This window comes from Cavia porcellus, unplaced genomic scaffold (genome assembly GCF_034190915.1).
Source record: "Cavia porcellus strain 051 isolate PalLab524CR breed Dunkin Hartley unplaced genomic scaffold, mCavPor4.1 scaffold_9, whole genome shotgun sequence".
Taxonomy (NCBI): Eukaryota; Metazoa; Chordata; class Mammalia; order Rodentia; family Caviidae; genus Cavia; species Cavia porcellus.
The window spans coordinates 38,894,048-38,909,677 of record NW_026947492.1 but is presented as its reverse complement, the minus strand read 5'-3'; the positions used below and the strand labels follow the sequence as shown (position 1 = coordinate 38,909,677).

The following is a 15,630-nucleotide window of genomic DNA, read 5'->3' as shown; positions in this document are numbered from 1 at the left end:
ACTGAAAGAGGCAGCTTGAACAATCTTACATGTGTTTGAAACCCACATCCTGTTGTTACCACTGCCCTGGCATGGAGGAGCGGGGTGGCAAACATTCTCATTAGGGTCCCCAGCAGCTGTGATTTGTAGTGAGCTTCTCTAAAAAGAGAAGTCACATTCACTCACTGGGCTTTGGCCCAGGTACCACCATGAGTGAGCAACATTTTTGGAATAAACATTGAAGACTAAGAGAACAGTGGTCTAACCAGAGCCCCTAGAGGTTACATGACTCCTCACGCTTTCTTCCAGTCACTATAAGCAGATTTTAAGTCATGAAGGCTCATCTGCCTAGGGCCTAAAAGAAAGATAATAAGAGCAAGAGCAGTAATGGGAATCAGCCAGTAAGAATAAGGAGAACATGATGTACTGACTTTTGTTTCTTCTTCTATATTTATTTGGTCAAAATAGATGTGCTTTTGGTTCAGAGGGATGTTGGCATCCTAGCACTTTATACAGGACACTATCGGAGCAAAGAGTTTTTTATAAGCCCAATGGCAATTTTTTAAGACTCAAGATTTGTTTTCAAAACTAACACTATTCAGAATTCTTTCAAACAGTCCTATGGTGCAAATAATTACAAGGTTGTTTAAGCTTGTATCGTGAAGTTCCTCCTTTATGTTAGTCTACTCAATCACCACAGACCCTTCTTAATGGCTAGCTGCATGTCTGTTCAACTTCTAAGAGAAGACCAGCCCTCTTCAAGATGTTCCACCAACTCATTCCTCTTTCCTATAGATGTTTTTTTCTTTCTTTTGCTCCTTCTGAAAAGCATGTGTTGATAGACTACGGGGAATAAAAAGAGATTTATTTTTTTAGACAGTGTTTTCCCCTTGCAACTGTAAGTCAGCCTTCCTTGGAAGGGAAACTGGGCAAATGATTGTAATGCATTTTGCTCTGAAGCTTCCCTCCCAATAACCCATTAAAATGAAAACTGTGGAGAGTGAAGTGAAAAACTTGCCTCCATCTGGAAGCATTTACATGCAGAGGTGTCTTTAGCTTCAGTTGTTTGTCTAGAATTTCCTTTTATGAACTGCTTTGCTTTTCTCCTGTGGGTATGCCGAACACAACTGTTTGCAAAATCCATTTTATGCAACAATTCAGAGTCTCTTTCAAACTCAAACAGGCTGGAAAGGCAAACCATGACTCATAAGATCCCTCTGACACACACGCACAAACAGTCAGAAGTCAAGGGTTGAGGCAGTGTCCCTGGAAGAGGGCAGCTGCAAGTTCACCTGAGAAGTCAGGCGGTGACCATCAGACCAGTTTCATGCTTGAAAGCCTTCTCTTTCCTCCTCTGGAAAGGTGTCCGATCCTCTTTTCCTGAGCAATCTCCATATGAATGAAAGGGCCTATGTCCAGCAGAAGATGTCTTTACATTTTTTATGGATCAATATAAAAGTTTTCTAAAGCAAACCTTAGGACATACTTTCAAGATACTGACTTGTGCTTTTATTTTTGTTAATATCGGTATATCATGTTCTGATTTAATCACTGTTAGGGCTTGTATGGAGATGTCCCCCCAAAGCCTCATGAGGGCACAGGTGAGGCTTTTACAAAGGTGGCTAGGTCTCTAACGCATAATGCTGGGATTACAGGCGTGTGATTGCTGAATTAGTCTACTCATTGGTTTGGCATAGTTCTGGGTGCGAGTGCTGCCCACCCTAGAGGGGGCAGCCTAGATAGAATGCAGACAGACCAAAAGAAGCTGCTTACTACTTGTCCTTGCTCGGGGCTTGTTACCTTCCTTTCTGTCTCACCATTCTGCCATGGAGCCGGCTATCTATGAACTGAAACCTTTAAAAACTGTGAGTCAAATAAACTTTTCCTCCTTTAACTTTGGTGTTGGGTCCTTTATCTCAGCAGTGAGGACTTTAAAGAGGCGAGGAGGAAAGGTTGCAGGACATCTGAGAGGAAGCTTATTGAATGAGACAATCTAGACTCCTAGGGATGCCTGTGCTACCTTTCTGAGGTCAGTTAGTTCGAGGACTTCCTAACCATGGAGCTCTCGACTGCGAGTGTGTCTAGCCTTACAAGAGTAGAATTACTCTTTGTGCTGTTGGAAGGGGAAGAAGTCTGCCAGGGCAGCAGCCTAGAAGCATGGTGAAGAAGAGGAGTCAGAAGACAGAATGCTCCGCGTAAGACCCTCATGGCACTCCGGTGGCAGTGAAATGGCAGAGAATCCCCTCAAGGACTAAAGGGCAGCAGACATCCAGCTGTGACATACCCATTCTAATCCTTTCTTTTCTTTTCTGGTCCTCTCTTCAGAAGTTTAAGGAAAGCATTTCCTCTCGCAGTTTCTCTGGTTCTTGGGATGGGGGTCTGGCACAGTTCTGGGCAGCAAGGTGGCCGTCTAGTGAGGAAGAGCATGCTTGTGGGAAATTTTCAACTTTGCTAATAAAAGCAAAACCAGTGGTGTTGCCAGTTCTCCCTTTATTCTGCTTTGAATGCTAGTGTGCTATTGGGAGTTTGAAACAATGTGAGAAAGCACAAAAGAATTAGAGATGGTGACCTGAGTCTTGACTTTATTCAGTGGTTAAATTACTATTAATCATGATCTATCTCCAGAAATATTGTGAGGATGAGTTAAAAAAATCTATATTTGTAGTCATATTTGTTTCAAACACTGTTAGTTTTCAGTTATTTACAGCAGCAACAGGAAAAAGTCCTATATGATTTAGAAAGACAGGCAGATTAGTTAAAAAAGCATGCTCAAAAAACATTTTGGGGGTAAGGGTGGCTTTGAAAACCAAAGTGAAACCGAATATGCTTTTGAAGCTCAAAACCAATTTACCATATGGCAGAGTCCCATAATTTGTTTTATATTTTATACCTACCACAACTTAGCATCATTATTCCACGCACTGATTCAAACGGTTTATTCAAAGAACAAGTCACATTCTAGATCCATAACCATATAATTGTTTTGTTAACTGTTGGTATTTCTGTTTTTACAAGCTTCTAACCTTATTTTTCTGGGAAACAAAAGTATCAGCTAGTGGGCTACTTGCCTTTAGTCTTTTTGAATTATTATTGCTCTATTTTTAGAGAATTTTGAATGGAAAAACCAGAATGGCTTGCTTGGTCAGTAGTTAGAACATGACATTATTCAAGTCCCTGAGTCTCATATTGCTATTCTATGAAAGTGGGGTTAGGTAATTCTTTCAACTTATGTTCTAAGCAATTTGATCATAAACAATTAGGTTATCTAACAATAGATAATTTGTAATTCTTTTTGAACCTATGTGAATTATATCAAATTTCTGACATATTATCATGAACAAAAATTTAAAATTTATATTTGATATGGTCATAGTTCATAAAATTGGTTGAGTTATCTGATTCAAAGAGCTACTCTCTTTCTGACTTACTATTTTCTATGTTAAGAGGTGAAGTTGTTGTGTCTTCCTGGGTCCTGCCCAGTGTCTAGGGATGGAAAAATACATCTTTTTCACAAGTATCCATGAACATTCTAACATATGCTAATGTTTGAGGACCAGCAGTGACCTGGAAATCAGTATCACCAAAAGTATGAAATTGAGTATTTGGTAGATTATGTAGAGGTCATTATACTAAAACAAAGACCAGTTACAATACAGTTTTTTACTTCTCTAATTGTGCTACACTAAGGTCATGTATTAATCTCTTGAGACTTCAATTTTATTCTGTCTTCGTTATCACTTCTTACATGAATAAAATTCACAAAAACCAAGTGAAATAATTGCTCCAAGGGTTTTGATTCCAGCTCAGCTTGTTTTGTTTCTGCCTGGTTTTCCTTTTTAGCTGACATTTGTTCTATTGTTAAGCCATCTTTTAAAATCTTGATATTAATGCTTTGCTTCTTTAATGAGTTAGAAGTGGTAAGTGTTTTAGGACATGGTTTAGAATAACCCCATCTCTTACACTTTCTGGTTCCTTTTTGGTCCTACAATACATTAATAAACTCAAAGATTCATGCTTATTTTGCATCTATGTGATTGATGATTGCTATTTGACTAGATCTGATAGTAATCATTACACTATTTTCTAGTAGTAAATTGTTGCCCCCAGCAGTATTTTTTAAGTTCAGTAATTACTAGCTTATGTATTTCTAGCTTGGTCTGAGCACTGTTCTATCTATTGCCATCTCTCAAAGATACTTCATTTACCTTACGAGTATGTGTACCATCATCTCCTTCATAACTGTGATTTATTCAGTTTTTCTTTTATTTAAAATTGATAGAATTCTCCAAAATGCTATATCTAATTTAGATGTTTTGAATGTAGTGTTAAAAGTAGGAAGATGATATATGAGAAAAACCAACTTGTTAAATGTTAAATGTTAAATTGTTTCAGAGTCAAAAAGCCCAAAAGAAAACAAAATGAAATAAACACGGATTCAAAAGAGTAAAGCCATTATAGCTCCAATATTTGAACAATAATAGCCATTGTTATTTCATCACAATAGTATGCTCAGCGTTTCTTTTCTTTTCTTTCTTTTTTGATACCAGGGATCGAACTCATGACCTTGCACCTTCCAGGCAGGTACTTACATCACTGAGCTAAATCCCCAGCCCCAAAGACTGCTCAGCATTCTGAAAATGTTTCTGAATCAAAAGATGTTAATTTATCTTGCAAAATATCAGGCTATTACTGAATTACACACAGCACCTTAAAAGAAGTCAGGTGCCCATTATGAAGGATGATGACCACTCAGCAGATGACCACTTACCAATGACATTCATTCAACCACAGGGAGAGCTAAGATAGTCCTGAAAGAAGGCCAAGGTAGAGTGTGCTCTCCACATTTTGTACATCCCCTAATCCCAAGGGAAATTCCTTCTGAGTCTTACTTGAGGTCCATGGGGATGGGGAGGAGGATGTGGCCACAGGAACCCTGTCAGTAGTACAAGTGATGGGTATCATGCAAAGTATCCAACTGGAGTCAAAAAACCTTCGTGTGTGCTCTCTAACCTACGTTAATTGTGTAGCTTTGGGCATTTCGAAATCTCCTGAATCTAGTATGTGTCTTCATGAAAGATCTGTAACATTAGTATATTAAAACATCTTCTTAGGCCTTTGTTTGAGGGAAAATTGAGATGAATTCTGGAAATTCTTTTGCTAGAAATGCTTGTTCAAATTATAATTCAAATAAGAGTTGGATCACTTTTCGAGATCGTATTGCCTGCATTCTGGACAGAGGTACTAAGCATCTCCTGCCGGGACTACTATGCTACATTTGCTCACAGCTGTTTCATAACTATTCATCTCCAAGTACACTGGCTGGGGTTGCCTCATCCAATGCTGAGTTCCAAGTTCCATAACTTTTGTAAAGGCTCCTCACAAACCAAGACATCCTCAGCTGCTGCCGCACTGCTTACAAAGCGTAGAATATACTGGTTCATTTTTTTCTTTTTGTAAGATCCAGACTCCTACTCAGTTCACTACCCGAAAACTGATGGTTGTATACTGCTAGAGAAAAAGTGATCTCCAGACCAATACCTAGCTCTGGCAGGAATGTGTATTGGAACTGACCTAGGCAGAAATAACTCATTCAAACACAATGCATGACCATGTGTACAAATATGCTTTATGGCTGAATTTGAGTTCTTTCTGATTGTTAACATGCGCTGTTCTTTTGTGCCACCCACTCAAAAATGTGTTCTATTAGGAGTCAGATTCTATTCCTGCCTTCTTAGTCATACAGAGCAAATTGTTTTCATTAAACTGTACTCGCCAGTGTAATAGGGTAGAATTTGGGACAACAAACCACACTTAAGAGTCTTCTGAAATGAAAAGGTTGCAAATAATACAAAGTGGTTGTTTCTAATATTCTCAAAAGCAGCCATTACCCTTCTCATCTGGCTTCTGCAAGGGGTACTTATTTGATTATTCAAATACACATTTAATACACTAATATGCTTATCTTCAATCATTCCAACAGGAGAGGGGTTTGAGCAGCAACTCTGGTTTTCAGAAAGTTAGCAGATGGTCAGGACTTAACAGTACAAAGGCTGTAACAGTATCCTAAAGGAACCAGTTCAGTTCAAATTGTCACATCACTGTATCCTTTACTCTTCACACAAAACATGTCAGGTGTCTGTCAGTAAGAATTTGGTAGATGCAGCTCAGCAGCACACAAGTGCCTGCCTGGCAAGTGCAAGGTCATGAGTTCAAATCTTGTTCCCAAAAAAAGAAAAGAAAAAGAAAGAAAGAAATTTGATAGACTGTTACAGAAGAGGAAAAGCAATACGAAAGGGTAAGCAGTTATGAAACATGCATTGAGGCTAGGATGTCTCTTGCCTCATTGCTTGGAAGAGGAAGGGACAATTGGCCAAAGCGGAAAATGTGGTGGACAAACAACAGAGCATTTTACCCCTGAATTACTCCTGTAAGACGTGTAACCTTTTAACTGAGTAACTGGAGTGCTGAAATCTGCAAAATGTAAGCCCTGTTCAGAGAATGACCAGGCAGGACGACTGCGGACAGCTGACTCAGCAGATGAAGACAGTCCCGCCCCTGTGAGTGCTAAGCTGGACTTCTTGAGAACAGCAGTCTTTAATATATTATATATATATGATGCAGAGTTTCACTGATAAAATGAAATGGATCGTGTAATTTTCTAAATAACTAATTGTATTTCAAAATGGTTCATGAATTTCAAATACTACCCTTGCCACAAACCTAGCGGCAAAATAAGGACTGCTATATTAATACCTAGGTGCTTAAGTCAGGAAGTATTTATTTTAGGTTTCTTGTACAAGGCTTTTCACCTTGTGTTGCTAGGTATATTTCCCGGGACTTGCCTCAGTGAATATGATGCATGTAAATGTATATAATCATTAGCTCCTTCTGGGAGGGAATTAATACTTAAGGTATATTAACATGGAAATATTTCAAATTTACTAAGCCACAAATTTACTGAAAAACAAGTCGCCTGCTACATATCATATATTCTTTCACATAATAGGTCTCCAGATAATTTTTAAAACAAGGCATAAATGGTCAACTAGCCTGAAAAGGAGACATCTGTACATGTTTTCCTTTGTACCTACTTCTATGGAAGGGCGTATTCCTAATTGATAATTTCACATGTGTGTACAACTTAAAAGAAAAATGCATAGTTCTTTGCAAATATAGTGAATTGGATTTTCATGGAAAGATATGTATTATTTGGAGAAAAGAGTGAAAAACAATAGTGGAGTCTGTACTAAACTGATGACTAAAGCAGAGAAAAGCATTCAAATGGAGATGCTGTGGTTTAAATAAACCCAAAGACAATAGAAAAATTACGTCTCCATTAAATGAAATTTCCATCATATTAAGACTGTGGCACAAACAGAAAAGAGAGGAAATATATGATTATAGATGCCTAATTCAGCCAACACAAACACAGCATATCCATTTCAACACAGTGTGGGGTTGCTCAGTTTCTCTAGAGGAGAAAAGAATCAGAGTCTGAAAAAAAGAAAGAAAGAAAGAAAAAAAAAAAAAAAAAAAAACCCAACACCTTTTCTACTGTTCCCCCAAGGCAACCAGAAAGTGAAACTTAATTAAACAAGTGAAATGTAATTACCTACTGCTTACCGCACACGGTGCTAATTTTTGATTCTAGGTGCATTATTAACTGGCTAGTGCTGCCCAGAGGTAGGAATAAAACCGTGTAACCACTCGCAGTGAGCAAGAGAAGGAGAGCTCTGCCTGCTCTGTCCTCCTTACCGGGGCTCAGTTCCTCAGTGGCTGGTTTCAGCTAGTTGCGTTTCAGGCTGGGGCTGGGAGCTGAATCTATTTCTGGAAGCGCTGTCCCTCATGCACAGTGGGAGGTAACCCCACTCTGAGGAAAGCTGAATCTGGGGATTTTTACACTTCTCAGGACCTGAGGACAATTGCTCGCTCAGCCTATTTGCCGTTTTCATGTGCTGTTCAGAACAACTCAGCAGATTCTCTTATATGAAGAGGCATTCAACATACGGCACCTGTTGTAACAATTTGAAATGTAATTTCATCACGACACTGGAAACAAGGGCATAGCTTTTCCTTAAGGACAGGCACCCATATTGAGAACCCGCAAGATGTTGTCTTTGCTATCTAGAATACAAGTTTGCTATGAACCTGGATGCTGTGATGTAATTTGTGCATCTTCTTTAGTTTTCTACTTCCTCTTCTACCTGAGTATTCTTTTTTTTTTTTTTTTTGTCTTTTTCCTTTTTACTGGTACCAGGGATCGAACTCACGGCTGCCTGCTTGCAAGGCAGGCGCTTATGCCGCTGAGCTAAATCCCCAGCCCCCGCTGAGCTAAATCCCCAGCCCCTACCTGAGTATTCTTAAGCATGCATCTTTCTACCTGCACAGATTCAAAAAACAAATATCTGAAAAATCAAAAACCTGAAGTAGGAGGAAAATGATTGCATAAATCAAGCAAATGCTAGATTACTTGAAAGAATGACTATTTGGATTCGACAAATTTCTGCAAACGGAAACATATACTCAGAAAATTAAGAATCAATACCATGTACCGTGGCAATGATATGTCATTTTATTGGACCAGCTACAGGAATTCAAAGATGCATGAATAAAAAATTTGAAATTGTCTCTTTTGTTGCTGTTGCTGCTTTGTTTTGCGAAGCACGGTCTTGCTCTGTAGTCCAGACTGTCTTGACTCAGTCATGGCAATCCTCCAGCCTCAGCTTTCCTGAGTGCTGGGATAATGGTGAGCACCACTACGCCTGGCTTAACGTGTTTTGTTTTGTTTTGTTTTTTGGTCTTTTTGAGACAGGATCTCGCTATGCAGTGTGAGCTGGTTTTAAACTCACTTTGTAACTCAGGTTGGTCTCAAACTTACAAGGATCCTCCTATCTCAGCCTCTGTAGTTCTGGGATTACAAGCGTGTGCCACCATGCCTGGCTTGAAATTGCTTCTTTTTGAAAATGATTACTAAAATTGCTGGATGGACTGCTATGCATGGTGGCATATGTCTGTAATCTCAGCTCCTCAGAAGATTGAGGCAGGAAGACTACAAGTTCAAAGCTAGTCTGGGCAACTAAGAAACCTTATCTCAAAATAAAATTTTAAAAAGGGGCTAGAGTTGTAGCTCAGTGTTCCAGCGCTTGCCTAACCTGTGCAAGGCCTTGGGTTCAGTGTCCAGGACTGAAAACAAAATATTACTGGATGACTTTGTGGTAGAAATTTCACAGCAGCTGAAATCGAACCAGGTTTTCTTTCAGGTCTTTTCTGTGAATATTGGATTTCCAAGGCAACCAGTCCAGTGAATCCTCATCACAGGCAAACATTCCTCTGTCTGGGATACAGAGCTGTTGTTTGACATATTCCTGAGAAGGTGTTTACACCAGTGTAACTGAAAGGATAATGTTCAGGGGCTCCTTCTGTGTGCTTCTATTCTCTTGGTATTCTTGGTAAATGCATATGACCAACCAAAACCTCTTTTTACATTTATGTTTCCTTGAAATGAACGTTTGGCTGGTCTCCTCCTTCACTTGCCCCTCTTCTGGTCCTCTTTGGAGGTTCCTCTCTGTCTTGGTGACCTCTAAGGGTTGTCAGCTCCTGATTTCAGAGACCTTTCATTGAGCTTCATGGCTTTGAGTCACGTGCATGATTCTAACCATTAGTGACTGGCAAATTTACATCTAACTCAGACATCTATCACCCCTAGACTCTAGTCTCTCTCTCTCTCTATATATATATATATTTTTTTTTCAAATGCCATGTCTTCTTAGACTTAACATGTTAAAAACTAAGCAACTCACCTTTCTCTAAAAATTAATCCTCCTTCAGGTCCTTGCTAAATGCCACCTTCTTAGTGAGACTTTTACGACCTTCCTATTTGAAACCGAGCTTATTAGCTGACTTTATTCCACGGCACTTATCACCATGTCACACGCTATGCATTTTATGTTTTTGTTTTTCCACAGAACTGTAAATTCTATGGGAACACAGATTTTTGTTTAACATATGCCAAATTCCAAGTCCCTTGCACACAGTAGGAGCTCAATAAATACTTGAGTAGATAACATTTAAGAACACTTTAATTTTGATGGCTACACATGTTAAAACATCTTAGCTTATGCATCTAGGCACTGCATTTCCACGGTAAAAGACTTCCATGATTTCACAAGAGGCATCCAGGACTTTACCAGGGCCAGAATTGTCAGACAATGTTCAAACCTAAATGGTCAACTGCCAGAAACTGCAAAGTTTTTAGAAAGTAGGCCAGATTGTGAGCTGAGAACAAAACAACAATAATATGCATTTAAATATCTTCCAAGCAAAATCTCAGAAGCAACCTACCAAGTTTAGAGACCACATACTTGGCTGCATTATTTTGCAAAGACTGGAAACATAAGGCAGCTCTGAAAGTCAGAAAACACCACTCTTTGGCCTTAAAATGATTTAATACGCACAAGAATGGCACTGTGCCTTTGAGACCTGGAATGCAGCATTACAGGTTTTCTCCAAAACAGATTCATTTACTTAACATTACTCTGACCCTTTAACTTCTAACTTGCTGCACAATTAAGCTATTTAAGCCTTTGATTTATACAACTTTCTTTGTATTACAATCAGTGTCTAAACTGAAGCAAAACAACTCTATCCTTTTCTGTTTTGCTGAAGTTTGTTTTGACCTGTGAAGATGTGATGTATGCAGATTTGACCCCCATAACTGTTCAGCATGTAACTTGAGAGAGTATTTGTATTTTACTGTTTCACTCAACAAACATTTATTCAGTCCACTACTGTGTGATATCAGTCACACTGAATCAGTTTTTTTCCTTGACTGTTTCTATAAAAAAATTCTATGTAATGCCAATCACATAAAAGTTTGTTACCATGGAAACAAGAGGGCACTCACAATAGACCTGGCATCAAGTTGCTCTGAGAAACTATAGTGATGCTTTTGACAACAATGAATATCAATCTGAATTCTAAATTTTTTGTAAATCAAAGCAATGCTCTTGTCACTTTTACTTGGTCATTACTTCCCATAAAAATTGTAAATGATTTTGAAAGAATAGTTTACTTTTTTTAAAGTGTTTTTAAAAATGGTTCAACTTACATTAAAAGGGACCAAGTTTACTGAGTTTCATCAATATTTGACATGGGAAAAATTACCCATGCCAAAATAGTAATATCATGCAAATGAAAGGAATTTACTCTCCTTTGTTTAAACAAATAATTGTTAATTTTGGAAAGATTTTTCTCCTTCTGTAGTTTTTATTCCTTCCCTTTTGTTTATTTTATTTTACTTTTCCTTTGTATTCCTCAAAGATTTACAAAGAAAATAAAAAACAAATGAAACTGAGTTTAGGGCAAGAGATCTAAGTTTGAACCTGGATCGTTCTACATAAAAGCAATGTGATGGAAGGCAAGCTATCTCAGCACTGTGACACTCAGTTTAGTCACCTGAACATGATGCTGATGTTCTGCAAAATCACTGTGAGTTTCAATCAGATGGCTTGTAGGATGCCTACCATATGACAAGCAGGCAGCAGCCCATCTTCACCTCAAGTGTGTGGCAAAGGATGATACTGCCTTCATTTCTTTCATTTTTCTTTGGTTTATGGATTGCATAGTTATTTATATTGTGAAATTTAAAAATATTAACTTAGGTGACCTCCCAAACACATTTTTTAATGCAAAATCTAGCAATGTGGAATTGTATTAGGGAAAAAAGAAAACAATATAATTTGAAGCAAGCTGCAAAACATGATTTTAAATATAGCTCTATTTTACATTTTAAATACATTTTTAATTTGGGAAAAGATATACACATTTTCTTTGTAAATATTCACATGCTACCAGAAGGTATCAGAAGGTAATAAACACTTGAATCTAAACACCTAGAGATCACTACTATAAATATTTTGGTGAACTTCTCTTATGAATCTCATTATATATATATGTATGTACTAGATATGTTTAATTTCACATAAAAACAGATTCAGATTATACATGATGTATGAAACCTACTTTCTTAAAATAATGTCTTGCTAAGCTAACTCCGTGTTAATGTATACATAGCCTCAATTGTAATGCTTGTGTTATATTCCATTATATAGTTTTTAGTCAATTTTCTGTGTTGATTTTCTTAGCTAATTTTCTATGTTTCTAAGTTACTCCCTTTCTATTATAAAAATGCTGCAAAGACTAATCCTTTGAAATGTAGCACAGAATGTAGCTGATGAACTAGTTTTTTTTTTTTTTTCAAAAAAAAAGTTGTATTATTTGGTTTGTTTGTAAACAGGTCTCGCTATATAGTTTAGGCAGATCTTGAACGCCATTGTGTGGTCCAGGCTGGCCTTGAACTCACAGAAATGCTCTCGCCTCAGCTTGCCAAGTGCTAGGATTGTAGGTATATATCACCAAGCCTGGTCAATGAAGTAGTTCTTAAATGCATTTTCCCTTCAACATTTCCATCTTTATCCAGATTCTAAGGGATTTCTTTTCTTTGCAAAACTCAAAGAATGTGTCAACTGAAAGTGACATTCAGTATTAGTACCGCTGTAGGTACCAGATGGAGCACTGGAGAAATGTAGAAAAAATCCATCAGATTTCCCTAAAGAGTTCTGTTAAATAAATAGTAATATTATACAAAAATATTTCCTTTTGCTACAAACGCAAAGCAAAGACTTTCTCTTGCATTTTTGCTCATTTTTGTGTCTGCTTTAACTACATAGTAAGAGTATCATTACATCAGTAGCATTAATTTCTTACCATGGAGCTAAACATTTTACCCACTGAAGATTCTTTATCCCAGCTCCAGGAAGGCACATTCCTTCAGAAAGAGCTTTAACAACGACTGGAAAGCATCTAGCATGGTGAATACCTTATGAATTCATAATGTTCAAGGACAGCAAGGAAATCAGTTTGCACACATGATCCTTATGCCTGAGGGCACTTTGATATTTCCCATCCATGGAAATAGTTGCAGAATTCAGAAATCCTTGGGGAAGGGTAAAATTATAACAAAGCACCTACCAGTATCTCGGTCCATTTCCCATTTTTAGAGAAATGGATTCACTGGGAGTTGAACACAATGTTAAAAGACTTTCATTTCGTTTTTCTCCTTCAAATTGATCACTTGCCTTCAAGGAATCCAGCCTGTGCTCACTCTGAGTGACTAGTAACTCTGAGTGGTCCTGTTACACTTTTGCCACTTCTCACAATAGAAAGATGGTCTCAGAGGACAGGGGTTAGTCAGCAAGCACAGTTTCTTATGCTTGTCGGTGTCCAGCTCTGATTTAGGCTTAATCTTGGAATCCAAAACAGCAAAATAATTTTTCAGGAAAAAAATATCCTTGTCTGTCCTTGAACAGAGCAACCTCCAAAGCGGAACATGACGCTTTAAGGTCATACTAACCTGTACTGCTTCCCACAGCTCTGAGGTCACGTTGCAACAAACAAGACTTCATACTTGACAGAGAGAATGAGAACTAAAAATTTCTGAGAAATACATAGTTACACACATTTTAGCATCTATCCCTTTAAAATACCCATCAAACTGATGTGGCTTGAGTAATGGCTATGAAAATAAGGAAAGAGAGAAAATGTGGCTAGGGTTGCATTTCCATAATTATTCTTCCCTTTTCCTCTCATGTAAACATGTGTCACTGCTTCTCAGATTAAAAAAAAAAAGCAAAACTATTAGTCCGTGTTCTATGTAGTTTGAATACAAAGCTAAAAATGGATAGTACAATGATAAACGTTGTAAGATTTATTTATTTATCTAACTGATATTTGTCAAGTGTTTGAGTCGTATGTGCAAGGTACAATCTAAAGCCACACGAGGCCCTGCACACAAAGTAGCATCCATGCTCTGTAAAACATTCTACTATGAAACATGAGCCCGCAGTTCAAATATCTATATCTATGTCAATGTCATATACTTAAAAGTGTCACTTCGATGCCAAATCTCGGTGTAAAGGAGAGCCTGATCACTCCCTGAGAGTGCTGAGAAAAGACACATGGAAAAGACACACATCATTTGTACCAACCCAAGCACTGCAGCACACTCAAGGCTGTCATGGCAAAAATAATTGTAAATGGAATAAAAGTGATCTTAGCGTAATTAAATCTTGAAGAACTAATTTGGTATCCTGAAAAAAATTAATACATTAAACATAATAAACGGCTTGGCAAAGAGTAAGGGCTCTTCAAATGTTGATGCCCTTCTGTGATGCCTTTTGTTTGTTTGTTTGTTTGAGTTCCCAGGTCAGTGGTTCTCAAGTAGAGATGACCATCAGGATCAGCTAGAGGGTTTGTGGAAAGGGAGTTCTAACTCTATTCCTTAAGATCTCTACTTTAGTAGGCCTGGGGTAGGGTCCAAAAATATGTATGGAACAGCTGTTGCTGGTGTTGTATAGACCACATTCAGAGAAACAAGAATCCTATTCTGTTGTCATTTTAGAGATGGGTCCTAGATTTTCAATTGTGCTCCAGGAAGCACAATTTCAATTCTGTCTCTCTCTCTTTCTTCCTTCCTCCTTTCTTTCTTTCTTTTTTTTTTTTTGTCTTTCCTTTTTTCCTTTTCTTTCCTTCTTTCTTTGCTTTTCTTTCCTTCTTTCTTTCTTTTGAAAAGGAGAAAAAAATAACACCATTTTATGGAGTCTTCACACTTGGTAGGCCTGAGCAGCAACTTCTCATGTGGAAATTAATCTCCTTTGTGCATGCTTTGTGAGATGGAAAAAGTAAAACAGATTCTATTCAACATTTCCTAAGTTCTTGTCCTGTGGCTGGCCACTGTGCTGAGCCCATCAGAACTGGCTTCTGCCCTTAAGGAACTCACAGTGTAGTGAGGTGGGCAACCCAAAGAATCAATCATTAGAGTTCATTGTGTCAGGTCTGTGAGGCATGATGATAAAACATTACGATCGATTAGGTATTATGAAGGGGTAAAAAACAAACTCAAACTGGCAAATTGGAAAGGAGACAGATCACAAAGGGTTTGCTAACAGGGTGACCCATGACTCACTAAGTAGTGGAAAATGAATAGCGGTCTATTCAGTAAGGACTGGAAGGGCATTCTGGGTTGAAAGAACAGCATAGAAGCATCAAATACACTGTGTCTTTTGGGGATTTCCAGGAGCATTGTTCACCGACATCACATTGCAAATGTCTCAGCATGCTTTGCTAATGAGTTTGAACTTTATCATGAAAATATGTTAGAAAAATCTCTTGGCAGCTGCACATAGAAAAGGATTGGCCCAGAGGCAAGGTAACTGATGAATTATTTTTGTAGCACCAAAATCTATAGGAACTAACATTGTGGCAGTAGGTATCAAGGAGAAGAAAGGACCAGAAGAGATGTTTAAGAAGCAGAGAGTATGCGAAGTCAGTGATTATAAAACTGAAAAGTGAATGAAAAAGGTGACTCCATGGAACGCATATATCTCTAGTTGGGGTGAAAGGTCACCATTATCTGACATAAAGAATATTAAAAAAACAGATTTGGGGATGAAATGGTGTGTCATCCAAGTGGATATGACCATTAGAGTGTTGAGTATATGGACTAGACCAGAGGAGGAGGGCCTTACGATTTTGGGCTTATTGGAAGATCACCCAGGATAAGCACAGAGTGGGAAGATCCATTAAGGGCTGCCT

The 15,630-nt window shown here is 38.1% G+C and overlaps 1 protein-coding gene and 1 pseudogene across 1 annotated transcript in view; both read right to left on the bottom strand.

Moving 5' to 3' along the window:
- Positions 1 to 15,630, bottom strand: part of Maml2 (mastermind like transcriptional coactivator 2) — a 336,157-nt gene that overhangs the window by 254,738 nt on the left and 65,789 nt on the right. The window lies entirely within an intron of this gene.
- LOC134477668 (large ribosomal subunit protein eL21-like) overlaps positions 1 to 15,630 on the bottom strand; it is a 134,801-nt pseudogene that overhangs the window by 58,583 nt on the left and 60,588 nt on the right.